Genomic DNA, 17,772 nt, shown 5'->3' with positions numbered 1-17,772 from the left:
AAGGCTATATCCCAAGCTCTTTTTTCTTCCTACTCCGTATTATTAATCTCATTCGTACCCACGGTTTCTATTACTATCTTTTTCTTGATGATTCACAAATGACTATCTCTAGTCCATACTTCTCCTCTATCCTCTGGATCAGAATATCTAATTACCTACTCTACAGGGATATCTTCAGGGCCCCTCAAATTCATCATGTTCAAAATCATTTTCATCTATTCCCTCTTCCTTCCTCAAACCTGGTGGTCTTCTACCGTTCCCTACCTCAGTAAGTCACCACCATCCCTGAAATTTCCTCCCCTTTCCTACCCACTAGCCCCTACCATATCTGACGGTGATGAATTAATCACCAAGGTCTGTTGGTTTGGCCTCCAGAATACATTATAATTCTGTCTGCCCTTTTATTCTCCATCTCTGTTGTCCGAGTTTAGGTTGTTATTATTTCCTTTTGGAACATTTTGAATAGCTGCCCACTCATCTGTACAAACCTAGTCTCCCTTCCTCTAGTCATTTTTCCAGAGCACAGACAGCCAAGGTGATCTGTTCAAATTGCAAATCTTATCATGCCATTCTATTTCTGAACACTTGTATTTAAAATAAGGACAAACATCCTTGATGCATCTTAACATCCTATGTAGTCTGATCTTTTTAGCCTTTTCCCCCCTTCCTCCTAGACCTTCAGCCACCACAGTCTTTTACATGCACATGATTTCTCTTACCCCAGGGCCTTTGCACATGTACTTACTGTGGCCTGGAAGAGCTTTCTTCCTCCCTTCATCTCATTACTGCTTCCTTATCCTCAGTTCAAGTTTATTTAGTAAGAAAAAACTTCCTGACCCCTCTGACTAGATCACTATTTGCATGCTATGTGCCAATGAGGTCTTATTCACTGCTTTCACAACATATGCTGCATTTTATACTTATAATGTTATTAGTTTGTGTAGTGGTATTCTCCCTCCTAAACTAGAAGTTCCATGAAGGCAGGACTTGTGCTTGTTTTTGCTCACTATTGTAGCTCCCTAATTTGACACAATGCCTATTCTTTAATAAGTGGATAATATATATTTGCTAAGTAAAATAATGAGTAAGTGAATGAGTTAATAAATGCAAGATTGGAGATCCTACCTTTGTTATATGATTCTTCTTGAGATACATAGCTTATCTGTCTTACTAGAATAGTCTATTTGAAAGTGGACACTAATCTTATCCACTCACACTTCCCTCATATGTCTAAGTTGGAATATAGTAAGTGCTTCATTAACATTTAAATTGAAAAAATACAAGTGAAAATAAAACTAAATTCAAATCAGTGTTTTATTTTTGATGTTTTAAGCCATGTTTCTCCTACTGCCTATTCATAACTATCACAAATGCTTGGGTGTTTTTCAAAGCAACAGAATCAGAATATGAATCCGTGAATCTATATTTTTAAACAATCAAGTTTGATGTTAGCAAGAAAAGTTTGTGAAACATCAATTTAATACAGTTAATACATTTATATTTATAATAGACAAAGTGATAAGGAAAAACCAATGACATCATGCAGACATGTCTTAAGGAAAAACTATATTCTTCCTACTTTCCTTTCCTTCTTCCATCTAATATTGATGTAGTCCAAAATCAGAGTCAAGTTTAGTTACAATGGACTTACAAATCTTTCTTTTTTAATTTTCCTGCTTCATAAGTACACTTTGGATTTCATCTGACCCATTTTTTGCTAAGGGCAGGAACATCTTTGTCCTGTGTGATAAAGAAATTGTGACTTGTGTCTTGAGGTCAGAGATAGGCTAGTTAAAGTTAGATGCTGAACATGTGGTTGTACCTAATAATGTGTAATTTATCCTAATTTACAATGATGTCTCAGATTTTACTGTGTATTGGGAAGTCTCAACCTAATTGTTAACATTTTTCTAGGTTCAACTGTGTGGGCTAAATCATCTGGAAAATAGCTAGGTTGAGAAAGCCGTCTTAAGATTATTTCAACAGTGTTTTAGTGAAAAATTAGTGTCAAGGAAGAGTTGTATTCAGATGAATGACCTCATATTGATTTTATGCAAAGGAACAAGTGGTTTCCTAGGGAAGAGAGAGAGGATCTTCTCTTTGATTCATCATTTTACAATGATAACAAATCAGATTAATGACATTCTAATGGTTCCAATTTTGGAACAGTTAAGATTTCTGCCAGGGTAGGATTTGTGTTTCAGCATTACAATTTCATAACTTAAAGATGGTGCTCAATTCACTTTGGAGAGTCAGGATGAAAGTCAAGTCCCTGGAGAACTCCCAGGGCTTCTCCTTATCCAGGGCTTTTTGTTTTTTAAAGAAAATTGCTGCACCAAATAGTATCTGAGCTCCATTCAGAAAAAAAGCAGTGCTGGCTCCTAGCATAAAACCATTATCCACAAGATGACCTCACCAGGCACAGGACATTGCTCCCTCTCCTGCGACCTGGACTTTGTCAGTCATCAAAACTGCCTTTTACTGTGCTGAATTCTGTTTTCCATGTGCATGATCTAAAGGAATACAGAAAGCACCTTTATTATTTCATTGAAATTGAATGTGTGGCCTCATCACCATATGCTGAACAGAACTGAAAACCAGGAAGTAAGTAGAAAAGACTTTTGTCCCAAAAACCTATCCCAAAGTCTGTGCAGTAATGCTATTGCTGTATATTTATAACCCAATATTTCCCAAAACACTAGCTGCAAAAATAAGGGTTCCAAAAAGGAGTTCTTGTCCTGTGTCTCCATCCCAAAGATACACAGCGTTAAAGAAATGTTGAACTTGGTTAAAAAAATTACTGCCAATCACAAAGAACAGATATCTCAGCTTAATAATTGTAGGGCTTCTCTGTGATGTATGGGAAGATGGAAGAATCCAGGGTCATTGAAATACTTCTGGAGATACGCATCTTAACTGTCTGGGGGGCCCGTTTATCCAAAGCACACGGTGCTTCCTCCTGTTTTCTTCATCCTGAAATCTGCAATGGGTTGCAGCTTGACCCTTGTGTAGCTGGATGACGAATGACACTCTATGTGCTTTTTGTTTACACCTTGTATGTCAAAAATGTGTTTGACAAAGCTAATCCCTCACTTTTGCTGAAGTTGTCCAATGTGGGAAGTTCTGTTTTACTAATTTGAAAGTATCTTGGTGACAGAGGCTTCACATTGAACTTTAAGGATTCTGCAGTAACTTTCAAATTTCCTATGCATGGTAGCTCTTCGTTGAAAAATTGAATAAATAAATGAATAGGTTAGTGTAGGGATGGACATATAGATGGAAGGATGAACAAGTAAATAAATTAATACAAATAATTCTTAGGCCTAACACAATGAATGCAATTATTAAAAATACTTATTTTTAAGATGAAATATGGGTTGCTGAAGTTGAATGCTACCAGTGAGACAAACCAATACTTGTAAGATATATAGAAAAATCCTTTAACGTCATCCTTTTAATCAATGTATTAACCTTTTAGGGGATACTTCTAAATATTTTCCTCTTTTAACCTCCACCTTCTGCAAATCCCTTCCTCCCTCCCAACCAGGGGCTCTGTTGTACCGTGGACCCTCTTTATATTTCTCTATACAACTTCCCAACTGCATGTTAACTTTTCTGCCCCCTCTGCTAATAACCAGTCATCTCTAACATCTATCAGGCACTCTTCTAAGCACTCCACACGTATTATCTCATTTATTCCTGGGATCTGACCTGTAGCTGTTGTTATTTTCCTCGCTGTATGGATGTGGATACTGAGGAGCTAATGACCTTACTCCACGCTGTGCAGCTAATCAGTGGCAGAACCAAGGTGTCAGCCCAGATGACTAAGAACCCTTAGGCAGCATTGTTCTTCTCTGTTTATATTCTGTCCACACTAGAGAGCAGGTTTCTCTTGCATGTTTCTCTTTAAAGGCGCGCACTTTTTATCCTGGTGACTCATATCATCTTCTCACATATATGAGTCCCTATGACAATGAATAAAATGAAACCCACATACCTACATTGTAACTCAGAGTATCATTGCATTACAATATAGTAATTACTGTTCATCATAATGGTTATGGGACATTAAGGAAAGGGTAAAATATGTCAAATATAGTCTACCTCAGAAGACAGATAGTTGATAATACAGTTGAACTATTCATTATGGTTTAAAATACCAGGGTTTGAAAGGAGCAAATCCTCTACTAGTTGGAAAGCATCTTATTTAGTAAGAAGTCTCCCGTATAGACACATGATCAAAAATAAATGCCCTTTGAGTTCTAGATTGTACAGTTTTATCATATACTGCTTACAGAACATTTTCTTTCAAAATTCGTGCTCAGCTATACTATTCTTGCTTCTTGCCACTCCTTGTTGGTATAGTAATAAGATACGTCACCACATGTGTTACTTGGTGAAGTGATGTAAAACTGCAACATGTTTTTAATACAGCCCTAACCTCCTTAGTCAGATGATGGCTGGAGATTAATGTCACAATTAGTATGTGGATGTTTGATATGCCAGCCTCCTGGGTTTAGAACACTTGTAAAATGCTGTGGGCTCAGCTGGGCATTTTGTTGTCAGAGCTCACAAAGGTAATATAAACAGACATCTGATGGGCCTCTGCTGAGATGGGGTTTGAAGGTAGGCGTCTCATGGAGTAAGACTCGGTTTAACTTAGAAAAGAAAAAAGACTTTCAAAGTGAAAATATGATTTTCAGAACGTAAATATCACAACACATCTTGTACACTGTTACATGATCATCAGAAAGTCAAATTGTGTGCATTCACCATTCACATGGTGTGAGTTTAATAGATTGCAAGCTGGTTGTAATTTCCTCTGGTCATTATGCATGAGGGAAAATTTGCCTCTTCAAGTCTTTTTAAAAATTGACACTGTTGCTAGTTATATTTTTAGAATTGAAACACAACGGACAGATAGCACAGACTAGTCCATGGACAGTAGAAATTCATTGAATCTTTAAGCTTTTTCAATGTTCTCATCAAAAAAATCCCATGAATTGTATAGGAAAAATTTACAGTCCCTATCTGGTGGACTTAAATTTCTGAGTTCAAGAAGGACTGACAGGTTTCATTAGTTTAAAAAACACTTTAAAACCTGTATTTAGGGCTTCCCTGGTGGCACAGTGGTTAAGAATCTGCCTGCCAAATCAGGCGACACGGGTTCGAGCCCTGATCCGGGAAGATGCCACGTGCCGCGGAGCAACTAAGCCCGTGCGCCACAATTACTGAAGCCCGTGTGCCTAGAGCCCGTGCTCCACTACAAGAGAAGCAACCACAATGAGAAGCCTGCTCACCTCAATGAAGAGTAGCCCCCACTCGCCGCAACTAGAGAAAGCCCACGCACAGCAACAAAGACCAATGCAGCCAAAAATAAATAAAATAATTAAATTTACGAAAAGAAACAAAAACTATATTTAGCAAAGGTATGTTAGGTCTTCATGAAGCATGAGGTGTTGAGGGCAATTGTATTCAGCAACTTGGCTCTATAATTTACAGCCAAAAAAAAAAAAAATGATTTAAGATTTGCTAGATTTGTTGGGTTTATAAATTTAAGGAAGGTCATTAGAAGAAATCTAAAAACTTTATGAATTTTCCCTGTTATACATACACACCTACACACCCACGTGATTAATGGAAATTACCTAACACCTAAATCTGTATCAAAGATCACAATTACCTCATCAATATTGTGTTTATTGCCTTCCCACTGAAATCTATCACCAATATTCTTATACATCTCAGTGAAAGCAGTATTTTTTATATAAACATATTTTAAAATGTGAGAAATTTTAAAGAAAACAATATATTCAGATTATGGAAAACATACAAATAAGAGTTCCACTATTATCTACTTATATTTATAAACATTAAAGGGTCATTAATCTATTGACTAATTCTCCAAGTCACATTGCAAGTTTTGAAGTGTAAGCATTTTGAAGAGCTGTAATAGAATTTTGATCAAGTATGTTTTGTAATCTTCTGGAGTGTTCCAGGTAGGGGTTATTTATATACAGAGGGAACTAGCTTTAAAAAGTACTGATACTTTGATAAAAATATGATTTGTTGGTAAAATGGTAGCATACAGAGCAAGTTCAGAGTCTGTCCTGTTAAGGGGATAAAAGTTGCTTTTGAAAGACTTGAAGAGACTTAACAACAACAAGAAAGAATATCAAAATATCAGCAGTAAATTTAAACCTTCTAATTATTGTAAAAAAATCATAAAAAGTTATGAAGCAAAATGTTTAAAGATTCTGAAGCTTAATTCTTCTATTGTTGGGTTTTGCTCTTCTAAGGATAGTGCTTTGTATGATGTAATTCTACCTTTACAAACAATTAGATAAAAGAAATGCTCACATTTTAAGGCTTATTTTATTTTTATACAAATGGACTAATTATTACAGGCCTTTGTGATGTGCTGTTGTTCATTATCCAAAACCTCAAAAAAATCCATGTGGCTTATATGTCTGCTCTGGGTCAAAAATCTCGTTTCAAACCTCTGGGACATTTAGATGTGTCTCTGTTTACAGAGGCATCAGGCTGGCAGCAAAGCCAAGACTGGTGTTGCTTTCTTTCAAATGTTTTTAAGGTTGGACTAGCTATAACTTCTTCGAATAGTGGTGGGTTTGACTTCTTCTCGAGAAGCTCATTTATTCCTATTGATACTAATAGGATGTGGTAAATGGCTTTGGGGAAACAGATTGCTGACATATTTATGTAGCCTTATTTGGAATATAATATTAGTGTATAAGATTTACCAATTGGAAATTTTGCCAAATGCATTCAAGATTTTTTGCAAGTCTGAACTGAGTAGAAACAAATGATGTCCTTTTACTCATGTTACATCATTTTCTGTAAACATTTTTATTATTTCTTTCTATCCTACTAGGAATATTAAGATAGAGTTGGAAACTTCAAAACACACACACACACACACACACACACACACACACACACACACAGAGTAATAAGCATACACACAACTATCCCTCTCCTAAAGTAGATTGTCTGCTTTTTGTAGTCTTCACAGGGGATGAAATGAATTTACTTGACTTCCTTATCATGATAAGGTTTACAAAGAAGGAGATACAGGTGGTCAAGGAGCACATAGGACAGACAGGTAACCAAGACGTGGCAGGTGAGGAGAAAATTTCTGAAAAAAATCAAAGTCTAAAGGTTGATTTAATCAGTCAACGAATCAGAAGGAAGAATGTTCTAAGAGAGAGCACATTTGCAAGTGGATTTAGATAGAAGGATGGCAAAAGATGGGCTAGAGAGGTAAAAAGGTACCAGATCATGGAGAACATGTAAACATTATGGCAGGTAGACTTTATGACACTGGAGAGCCATGGCAGCATTTGAAGTCATGTAATGTAATTGTTCTGCATTTCAGAAAGGTCATCCTGTCAGTTGGATGGGAAATAGATGGGAAGTGGCAAGAATGGATGGTGGGTGGACAGTTTAAGGAGCTGTGCCAGGAATCTCTGCAAGAGAGAAACTTGAAGTAGACAAGGGGTAGTTATGATGGAAAAAAAGCAAATAATTAAAGAAATATTTAGGGTGTAGCCCAGTAGGCCTTGCTGAATAATTTGAGATGGGTAACAGGTGAAAGAAAAGAAGGGTAAAACCTGAGGTCTGGACTAAACAACTGAGAGATCACAGGAGGAGGGATAGATTTTTTGAGATTAATTAAACTTATTAAATCATGAGTTTAAATTTTTTAATGTTATTTTATTAGTCTGCATATGGCCCCAAAGGCAGTTAAAATGTACATCCAGGGATCAGGAGACTGAAGCTGCCTAAAGAAAAATAAAGGTGTGTACGTACTTCGGATTTCTAATAGAGAATATGTGGAGTAAGAAGAGAAGATGGTCTAGATAAGTATCTTCAGTAAAAGTAACATTTACAGGAAAATCAGAGGAGTTTGAGAAGAAGCAAGAGAGACAGGAGAAAAATCAGGGAAGTATGGCATTCTGAAAGCTAAAAGAAAAACAACTTTCCAGGAGAACTTGGTGAACAATCATTGGTGTATTGGTTGATTAATTCACAAATATTCTTTAAGTTCCCACTTTGCATCAAACACAACTATGGAAAACCCACATATGGGCTCCACCCTCAGGGAACTAACAGTAATGTGGAGAAACAAATACACATCAAACAAGCACACACATAAATATTTCATTGTAAATGTCAGTAAGTTATAAAGAGTAAATTTATTATAAACAGCTATAAAAGGATGTAGCCTGTGATCTTGTATCTGTGAGGTCTGGGAACCCCTGTCTCAAGACTTGAACACAGACTTAAAATTTGAAGAATAAGTAGGAGCCAGTAGGGCCTGGAGTAGGAGAGGGCAGTCCTGACAACAAAACAGCAAGAGCAAAGGACCTACGGAGTGAGGGACCAGCGCCATGTGCCCTGAGCACTAGGACTTATCCTGAAACTATATTTTAGCATGAGAATGATCTAAGCTTTTAGGAATTTTAAAAAAGTAAAACTAATTTATTACTCTTAGGCAACCAACCATGCAGGGAGGGCAGACCTAGCTAGACAGCAATATTGGAGTTTAGAACTTGTCTGTTTTAGGCAGAGAGGTCATTATGGGGAATGTGACCTTACTGCTTATTAATTTATTAAATACTTATTAATTCCATTACACGTGTGAGATACTATTGGGAAGGATGGGTGCCATTTTATTTTAAAAAATTATCTTTTATCATTATTATTGTTTTGATTTGAGGTATAATTTATATGTTCATCCATTTTAAGTATGTAATTCAATGTTTGGTAACTTTGTAAGTTGTTACATTAGTCTTTAATAATTTTTTTGCATTAATCAGTGCAGTTTTCCTCCCTTGGATGGCGAGGGATGATCTACCTGGCTGCACTAGGAAATGTTCTCCTTGTGAATCCTTAACTAGGGGCAGTGCTGGGTGCTAGGTTCTTCTTCCCAGGACTAAATAACACTTCTAGCCCTCAACTGAACACTGAAAAGAGAAAGAAGTCACAAGTTTTACTAAGTCACATTTTAAGTGTTAATTAAAAATCCTTTACACATCATTCCTCTTCCTATTTTCATTTTCTTTTAATTCTCAATTAAGACAAGCTTACTCTGGTATCAGTATTCAAAGATGTTGCTGACTCAGAAGCTCAGGCTGGATTGGTTTGTGGGGATTGTTTACTCCGTTCATCTATAGATAAGAAAAGTAGCCACCTGGAAAAAATTAAGTATTCGGTGTTGCACACGGGGGCAATTGGTGATAGAACTGAGATTTAAATGCAAGTTCTCAAGCACAACCCAGGGTTTCCTACAGTGACCATGTCACCTGTCTTGGGGGAAAATGTAGTTCAGGGGGACTCGTGCCACAGATTCACAGTGAAATACCTGACGAGTAATTTGCTGTTGGAATCTCTGAGTTTAATGAAGGCTTCCATGTGTGGTAGCCCAGAATACAATTGCCCGAATACTTCCTCTACTGCTTTAGAGCCAAACACTATGGCTATTGCTTTAGATTATGAAGCAGTACTTCTTTTTATATTTACCAAAGTATAGAATTATGAAAAATGAATATGCATTTGTGTCTGTTTTAGATGTAATATATATGGTTTGTATATTTTTTATAAAATTTTCTACCTTTTGGTTCAAAAGGTGTAGATGATTATGCACGCATTATTGGGGAGCACATCATATATGTGAATAACAATGTGAAGTGGTTCTTTCTCGGATGTAATAGAGACTAAGTAAGCAGTTGTGGACTCACAATGATGAATAACTTGACTGTAACTCTAACGGAAATAAAATTGTTTCTTTTGCTGGTAAACTATCACACATAATTTGTGCTATATATAAATGTACACTTGTACATTAGTATTTTTAAAATGTAATTAAATATTCGGATTTTAACTGGATAAGATCATCATAGCATAGATCGTCTTTTTCTTCAGTATTCTGCATGGGGTGCTTTTTGTGCTAAACTTTCATATGCTAACTATAAGTACAATCATCTAGTATTTTCTCCAATGTAAGTCTTTTAATATGTTAAAAGAGAAACGGTTTCCATTGGTTTTGATATTATACTGACATTTCATGTTTGACCATTTTCGTTTTTCAGAAAAGAAAACTCACAGTAATATACATTGAAAAAAATGATTTTCCATTAAGTATATGTGCTAGGTTTGTTTTAATCTGACCAATTTAGAAAATATGAATGTCTTGCAAATAATCACTGTGTTTGTGTGTCACATATATTCTTTTTTTTTCCTTTATCTGAAAAGTATAATAATTAAGGGCTATTACTGTTCCTGTGAAGTAAATTAGGGTCTTTTTATTTCTTTTTTCTTTCTTGTGACTCTATTTCTTAACTAGTGGGACAAATATGGCTTAGAAAACAGTTGTACTGTTACTAACGAAAAATGTGTTGGCAGTGGCAGTACTGGTAATAGCAAAATGTCACAGAGCACTCATTTTCCTCTTGATGTGGTGGAGTGGTGGTTACAGAAAAAGTTGCAATAAACAGAATAATGGAATGGCTAATATTATAGCAGAATGGAATTTTACTCTGATTTACTGAAAAGATACACATTAATAGGCATCTAATTGATAACTATTCACAGAACATAAATGTTAGGTATCAAATTATTCTTTCACTGTAAGCTAATCAAGATTTTAGACACAATGCAGATTAATGGAAAACACACACTTTACAAAATTAATGGTTACTTAGATTTAAATAACAGTTTGAAAATGGCAGAAAATAAAAACACGCAGAGACTAAATATCTGTATAATATCAAACAAATTTGGAGCTGTTTTAGTAGTGGTTACTCACAAATTTGACTAAGATAGTGCATATTATAATTATCAGAAAATTATCATGTTCTACTGAGCTGGAAGCACAAAATGAAGTATGATTCTTAATAGGATTTATTATTTGTTTCATTAACGTTATCGATCATCCAAATTCATTATGTTTGCAACATCTGTGTGGGAAAAAACACATGATGTAAGTGTGCCCCCAAGTGGCTATAGACTAGTTTGTAAAAATATAGAAAAGACCCGAATGTTTTGAATAAGGGCCTTAGCTGGTTATATTCTCCAGTGAATCCTGGCTCCATCTCAGGCAGAGGGTTCTCTCTCCTATTTTTAAAGTTATTCCAAATTAGAGGATTCACAATTTCTCCTATAGTTTTTACAAAGAATTTATTTTTAGCAGATACACATGTTAACCAACGCTTCTACCTCTGATTCTGATGTAACACAGTGAAAACACATAAATCAACACAACAGATTTATTTTTTTCCTCATATATATATAGTGCTTGATTATGTTAAGCCTAACTAATTCTCTGCAAGTATTTTAAAACACGTTTTGTGTTTAAAATAGGATATTGGATGAAGCAAGAAAATGTGTATTAGGACAGGCTCATAGCCTGAAAAAGTAGTTTGCCCATTTGTGTGATACACATGAAAACTATTTGTTTATAAATGTTGTTAATCAGTAGGATATTAGATATCTATAAAGTATGTTGTAGATTCCTCAGAATTTGAAACCCCCTTTCCATAGAGCTTCTTCACAGAGTTGTCAACTTTTTGTATTTTGACACAAAGATATTGCCCAGTTAATACTCTTCTTCATTTAAATCTCTAGCCACTAGTCCCAAGATGCAAACATTTAACTTGATCAGTTCATGCTTCTGGAAAAACTCTGCAAGAACTAGTTGTTAGTGACCCCATTAGATGTAAGTCTGCACCAAATCTCTGAGGTAGTGCAATGTGTCTACAATTGGGCAAATCTTAGAAAATAATGAGTTAAGAGGATTAAAAATCTAAGGCAAGCAGGATTGTGAAACATTCTCAGTCAGGAAGAGAAGCTTCAAATAAGAGAAAAGGAAAATATCAGTATCATCACATTTGACCTTTGAATGACAAAGACTATTTCCTTGAGATACTATGAAAGAAGAACACCACTAACTGTATAGTAAAAAGTTTGAATTTTCAATTGAAACAGATTTTTTTTAACATCTTTACTGGAGTATAATTGCTTTACACTGTTGTGTTACTTTCTGCTGTATAACAGAGTGAATCTGCTCTATGCATATGTATATCCCCATGTCCCCTCCCTCTTTAGTCTCCCTCCCACCCTCCTTATCCCACCCCTCTAGGTGGTCGCAAAGCACCGAGCTGATCTCCCTGTGCTATGCGGCAGCTTCCCACTAGCTATCTATTTTACATTTGGTAGTGTATATATATCCATGCCACTCTCTCACTTCATCACAGCTTACCCTTCCCCCTCCCCATTTCCTCAAGTCCATTCTCTACGTCTGTGTCTTTATTCCTGTCCTGCCCCGAGGTTCATCAGAGCCTTTTTTTTTTTTTAGATTCCATATGTATGTGTTAGCATACAGTATTTGTTTTTCTCTTTCTGACTTACTTCACTCTGTATGACAGACTCAAGGTCCATTCACCTCACTACAAATAACTCAATTTTGTTTCTTTTTATGGCTGAGTAATATTCCATTGTATATATGTGCCACATCTTCTTTATCCATTCGTCTGTTGATGGACACTTAGGTTGCTTCCATATCCTGGCTATTGTAAATAGAGCTGCAATGAACACTGTGGTACATAATTCTTTTTGAATTATGGTATTCTCAGGGTATATGCCCAGTACGGGGATTGCTGGGTCATATGGTAGTTCTATTTTTAGTTTTTTAAGGAATCTCCATACTGTTCTCCATAGTGGCTGTAACAGTTTACATTCCCACCAACAGTGCAAGAGGGTTCCCTTTTCTGCACACCCTCTCCAGCATTTGTTGTTTGTAGATTTTCTGATGAAGCCCATTGTAACTGGTGTGAGATGATACCTCATTGTAGTTTTGATTTGCATTTCCCTAATGATTAGTGATGTTGAGCATCCTTCCTGTGTTTGTTGGCCATCTGTATATCTTCTTTGGAGAAATGTCTGTTTAGGTCTTCTGCCCATTTTTGGATTGGGTTGTTTGTTTTTTTGATATTGAGCTGCATGAGCTGCTTGTATATTTTGGAGATTAATCCTTTGTCCGTTGCTTCATTGGCAAATATTTTCTCCCATTCTGAGGGTTGTCTTTTCATCTTTTTTATGGTTTCCTTTGCTGTGCAAAAGCTATTAAGTTTCATTAGGTCCCATTTGTTTATTTTTGGTTTTATTTCCATTTCTCTAGGAGGTGGGTCAAAAAGGATCTTGCTGTGATTTATGTCACAGAATATTCTACCTATGTTTTCCTCTAAGAGTTTTATAGTGTCTGGCCTAACATTTAGGTCTTTAATCCATTTTTGTGTATGGTGTTAGGTAGCATTTTAATTTCATTCTTTTACACGTAGCTGTCCAGTTTTCCCAGCACCACTTATTGAAGAGGCTGTTTTTTCTCCATTGTATACTCTTGCCTCCTTTGTCAAAGATAATGTGACCATATGTGCGTGGGTTTATCTCTGGGCTTTCTATCCTGTTCCATTGATCTATATTTCTGGTTTTGCGCCAGTACCATACTGTCTGGATTACTGTAGCTTTGTAGTATAGTCTGAAGTCCAGGAGCCTGATTCCTCCACCACCGTTTTTCTTTCCCAAGATTGCTTTGGCTATTTGGGGTCTTTTGTGTTTCTATACAAATTGTGAAATGTTTTGTTCTAATTCTGTGAAAAATGTCATTGGTAATTTGATAGGGATTGCATTGAATCTGTAGATTGCTTTGTGTGCTATAGTCATTTTCACAATGTTTATTCTTCCAATCCAAGAACATGGTATATCTCTGCATCTGCTTGTATCATGTTTAATTTCTTTCATCAGTGTCTTATAGTTTTCTGCATACAGCTCTTTTGTCTCCTGGGTAGGTTTATTCCTAGGTATTTTATTCTTTTAGTTACAGTGGTAAATGGGAGTGTTTCCTTAATTTCTCTTTCAGATTTTCATCATTAGCGTATAGGAATGCAAGAGATTTCTGTGCATTAATTTTGTATCCTGCTATCTACCAAATTTGTTGATTATATCTAGTAGTTTACTAGCAGCATCTTTAGGAGTCTCTGTGTATAGTATCATGTCATCTGCAAACAGTGAAAGTTTTAATTCTTTTCTGATTTGGATTCTTTTATTTCTTTTTCTTCTGTGATTGCTGTGGTTAAAACTTCCAAAACTATGTTGAATAATAGGGGTGAGAGTGGGCAACCTTGTCTTGTTCCTGATCTTAGAGGAAATACTTTCAGTTTTTCACTATTGAGAACGATGTTGGCTGTGGGTTTGTCATATATGGCCTTTATTATGTTGAGGTAGGTTCCCTCTATGCCTATTTTTTGGAGAGTTTTTTTATCATAAATGGGTGTTGAATTTTGTCAAAAAGCTTTTTCTGCATCTATTGAGATGATCATATGGTTTTTCTACTTCAGTTTGTTAATATGGTTTATCACATTGACTGATTTGCATACATTGAAGAATCCTTGCATTCCTGGGATAAACCCCACTTGATCATGGTGTATGATTCTTTTAATGTGCTGTTGGATTCTGTTTGCTAGTATTTTGTTGAGGAGTTTTGCATCTATATTCATCAGTGATACTGGTCTCTAATTTTCTTTTTTTTATAGTATAGTTGTCTGGTTTTGGTATCAGGGTGAAGGTGGCCTCGTAGAATGAGTCTGGGAGTGTTCCCTCCTCTGCAATTTTTTGGAAGAGTTTGAGAAGGATGGGTGTTAGCTCTTCTCTAAATGTTTGATAGAATTCACCTGTGAAGCCATCTGGTCCTGGACTTTTGTTTGTTGGAAAGATTTGTAATCACAGTTTCAATTTCATTACTTGTGATTGTTCTGTTCATATTTTCTGTTTCTTCCTGGTTCAGTCTTGGAAGGTTATACCTTTCTAAGAATTTGTCCATTTCTTCCAGGTTGTCCATTTTATTGGCATATAGTTGCTTGTAGTAATCTCTCATGATGCTTTGTATTTTTGCAGTGTCAGTTACTCCTCCTTTTTCATTTCAAATTCTGTTGTTTTGAGTCTTCTCCCTTTTTTTCTTGATGAGTCTGACTAATGGTTTATCAATTTGGTTTATCTTCTCACAGAACCAGTTTTCAGTTTTATATTGATCTTTGCTACTGTTTCTTTCATTTCTTTTTCATTTATTTCTGATCTGATCTTTATGATTTCTTTCCTTCTGCTCACTTTGGGGTTTTTTTGTTCTTCTTTCTCTAATTGCTTTAGGTGTAAGGTTAGCTTGTTTATTTGAGATGTTTCTTGTTTCTTGAGGTAGGATTGTATTGCTATAAACTTCCCTGTTAGAACTGCTCTTGCTGCATCCCATAGGTTTTGGGTCGTTGTGTTTTCATTGTCATTTGTTTCTAGGTTATTTTTGATTTCCTCTTTGATTTCTTCAGTGATGTCTTGGTTATTTAGTAGCGTATTGTTTAGCCTCCATGTGTTTGTATTTTGTACAGTTTTTTTCCTGTAATTGATGCCTAGTCTCACAGCATTGTGGTTGGAAAAGATACTTGATATGATTTCAATTTTGTTAAATTTACCGAGGCTTGATTTGTGACCCAAGATATGGTCTATCCTGTAGAATGTTCCATGAACACTTGAGAAGAAAGTGTATTCTGTCCTATAAATATCAATTAAGTCCATCTTGTTTAATGTGTCATTTAAAGCTTGTGTTTTCTTATTTGTTTTCATTTTGGATGATCTGTCCATTGGTGAAAGTGGGGTGTTAAAGTCCCCTACTATGATTGTGTTACTGTCAATTCCCCCTTTTGTCGCTGTTAGCATTTGCCTTATGTATTGAGGTGCTCCTATGTTGGGTGCATATTTACAATTGTCATATCTTCTTCTTGGATTGATCCCTTGGTCATTATATAGTGTCCTTCTCTGTCTCTTGTAATAGTCTTTATTTTAAAGTCCATTTTGTCTGATATGAGTATTGCTACTCCAGCTTTCTTTTGATTTCCATTTGCATGGAATATCTTTTTCCATCCCCTCACTTTCAGTCTGTATGTGTCCCTAGGTCTGAAGTGGTTCTCTTGTAGACAGTATATGTATGGGTCTTGTTTTTGTAGCCATTCAGCCAGTCTGTGTCTTTTGGTTGGAGCATTTAATCCATTTACATTTAAGGTAGTTATTGATATGTATGTTCCTATTACCATTTTCTTAATTGTTTTGGTTTTGTTATTATAGGTCTTTTCCTTCTCTTGTGTTTCCTGCCTAGAGAAGTTCCTTTAGCATTTGTTGTAAAGCTGGTTTGGTGGTGCTGAATTCTCTTAACTTTTGCTTGCCTGTAAAGGTTTTAATTTCTCTGTCAAATATGAATAAGATCCTTGCTGGGTAGAGTAATCTTGGTTTTAAGTTTTTCCCTTTCATCACTTTAAATATGTCCTGCCACTCCCTTCTGGCTTGCAGAGTTTCTGCTGGAAGATCAGCTGTTAACCTCATGGGGATTCCCTTGTATGTTATTTGTTGCTTTTCCCTTGCTGCTTTTAATATGTTTTCTTTGTATTTAATTTTTGATAGTTTGATTAATATGTGTCTCAGCGTGTTTCTCTTTGGGTTTATCCTGTATGGTACTCTCTGTCCTTCCTAGACTTGATTGATTATTTCCTTTCCCATGTTAGGGAAGTTTTCGACTGTAATCTCTTCAAATATTTTCTCAGACCCTTTCTTTTTCTCTTCTTCTTCTGGGACCCCTATAATTCGAATATTGGTGTGTTTAATGTTGTCCCAGACGTCTCTTAGACTGTCCTCAATTCTTTTCATTCTTTTTTCTTTATTCTGCTCCCTGGCAGTTATTTCCAACATTTTATCTTCCAGGTTACTTATCTGTTCTTCTGCCTCAGTTGTTCTGTTATTTTTTCCTTCCAGAGTATTTTTAATTTCAGTAATTGTGTTGTTCCTCACTGTTTATTTGCTCTTTAGTTCTTGTAGATCCTTGTTAAATGTTTCTTGTATTTTCTGCATTCTCTTTCTGAGATTTTGGATCATCTTTACTGTCATTACTCTGAATTCTTTTTTAGGTAGGTTGCTTATTTCATCTTAATTTATTTGGTCTTGTAGGTTTTTACCTTGCTCCTTCATCTGTAACAAATTTTTTTGTTGTTTCTTTTTTTTTTTTTTTTTAATGGGTGGTGCTGTATTTCTGTCTTACTCATTGTTTGGCCTGAGATATGCAGCACTGGAGTTTGCAGGCAGTTGGTTAGAGCTGGGTCCTTGGTGCTGAGATGAGGACCTCTGGGAGGCCTCACTCTGATTGATATTCCCTGGGGTCTGAGGTTTTGTTAGTCCAGTGGTTTGGACTCAGAGTTGCCACCACAGGAGCTTGGGCCTGACCTCCGGTCTGGGAACCAAGATCCTGCAAACTCTGTGGCACAGTAAAAAAAAAAAAAAAAAAATAAGAAGAAGGAGCAGTACAGTATCAAAGAATAAAAAACAAAATAAAATTAGAAAGATAAAGAATATATTAGGAAAAATAAAACTATAATTGAAACAACTGCAACAAGGTTAAATAAAACCACGACAGAAAAAAGAAAAGAAAACAAGGGTGGGGAGAGAGCAAGCTAAAAGGAGAGATCACTAACAAAGTATAAAGAATAAAATAAAATTAGAAAAATAAAAGATTTGTTAGGAAAAATAAAAATATAAAAGTATCAGCAACAATGAATCAACAAAGTAAAACAGACCCCCAATCTAAAAGAGGAAAAAAGAAAAAACAAAGCCTTGGCTATGGGGGTGGGACCTAGGCGGGTGGGGTGGTTGATGTTTGAGCATAGT

Source organism: Balaenoptera acutorostrata, chromosome 7 (assembly GCF_949987535.1).
Source record: "Balaenoptera acutorostrata chromosome 7, mBalAcu1.1, whole genome shotgun sequence".
NCBI lineage: Eukaryota > Metazoa > Chordata > Mammalia > Artiodactyla > Balaenopteridae > Balaenoptera > Balaenoptera acutorostrata.
The sequence above is the reverse complement of the archived record's forward strand: the minus strand, read 5'-3'. Positions refer to the sequence as shown.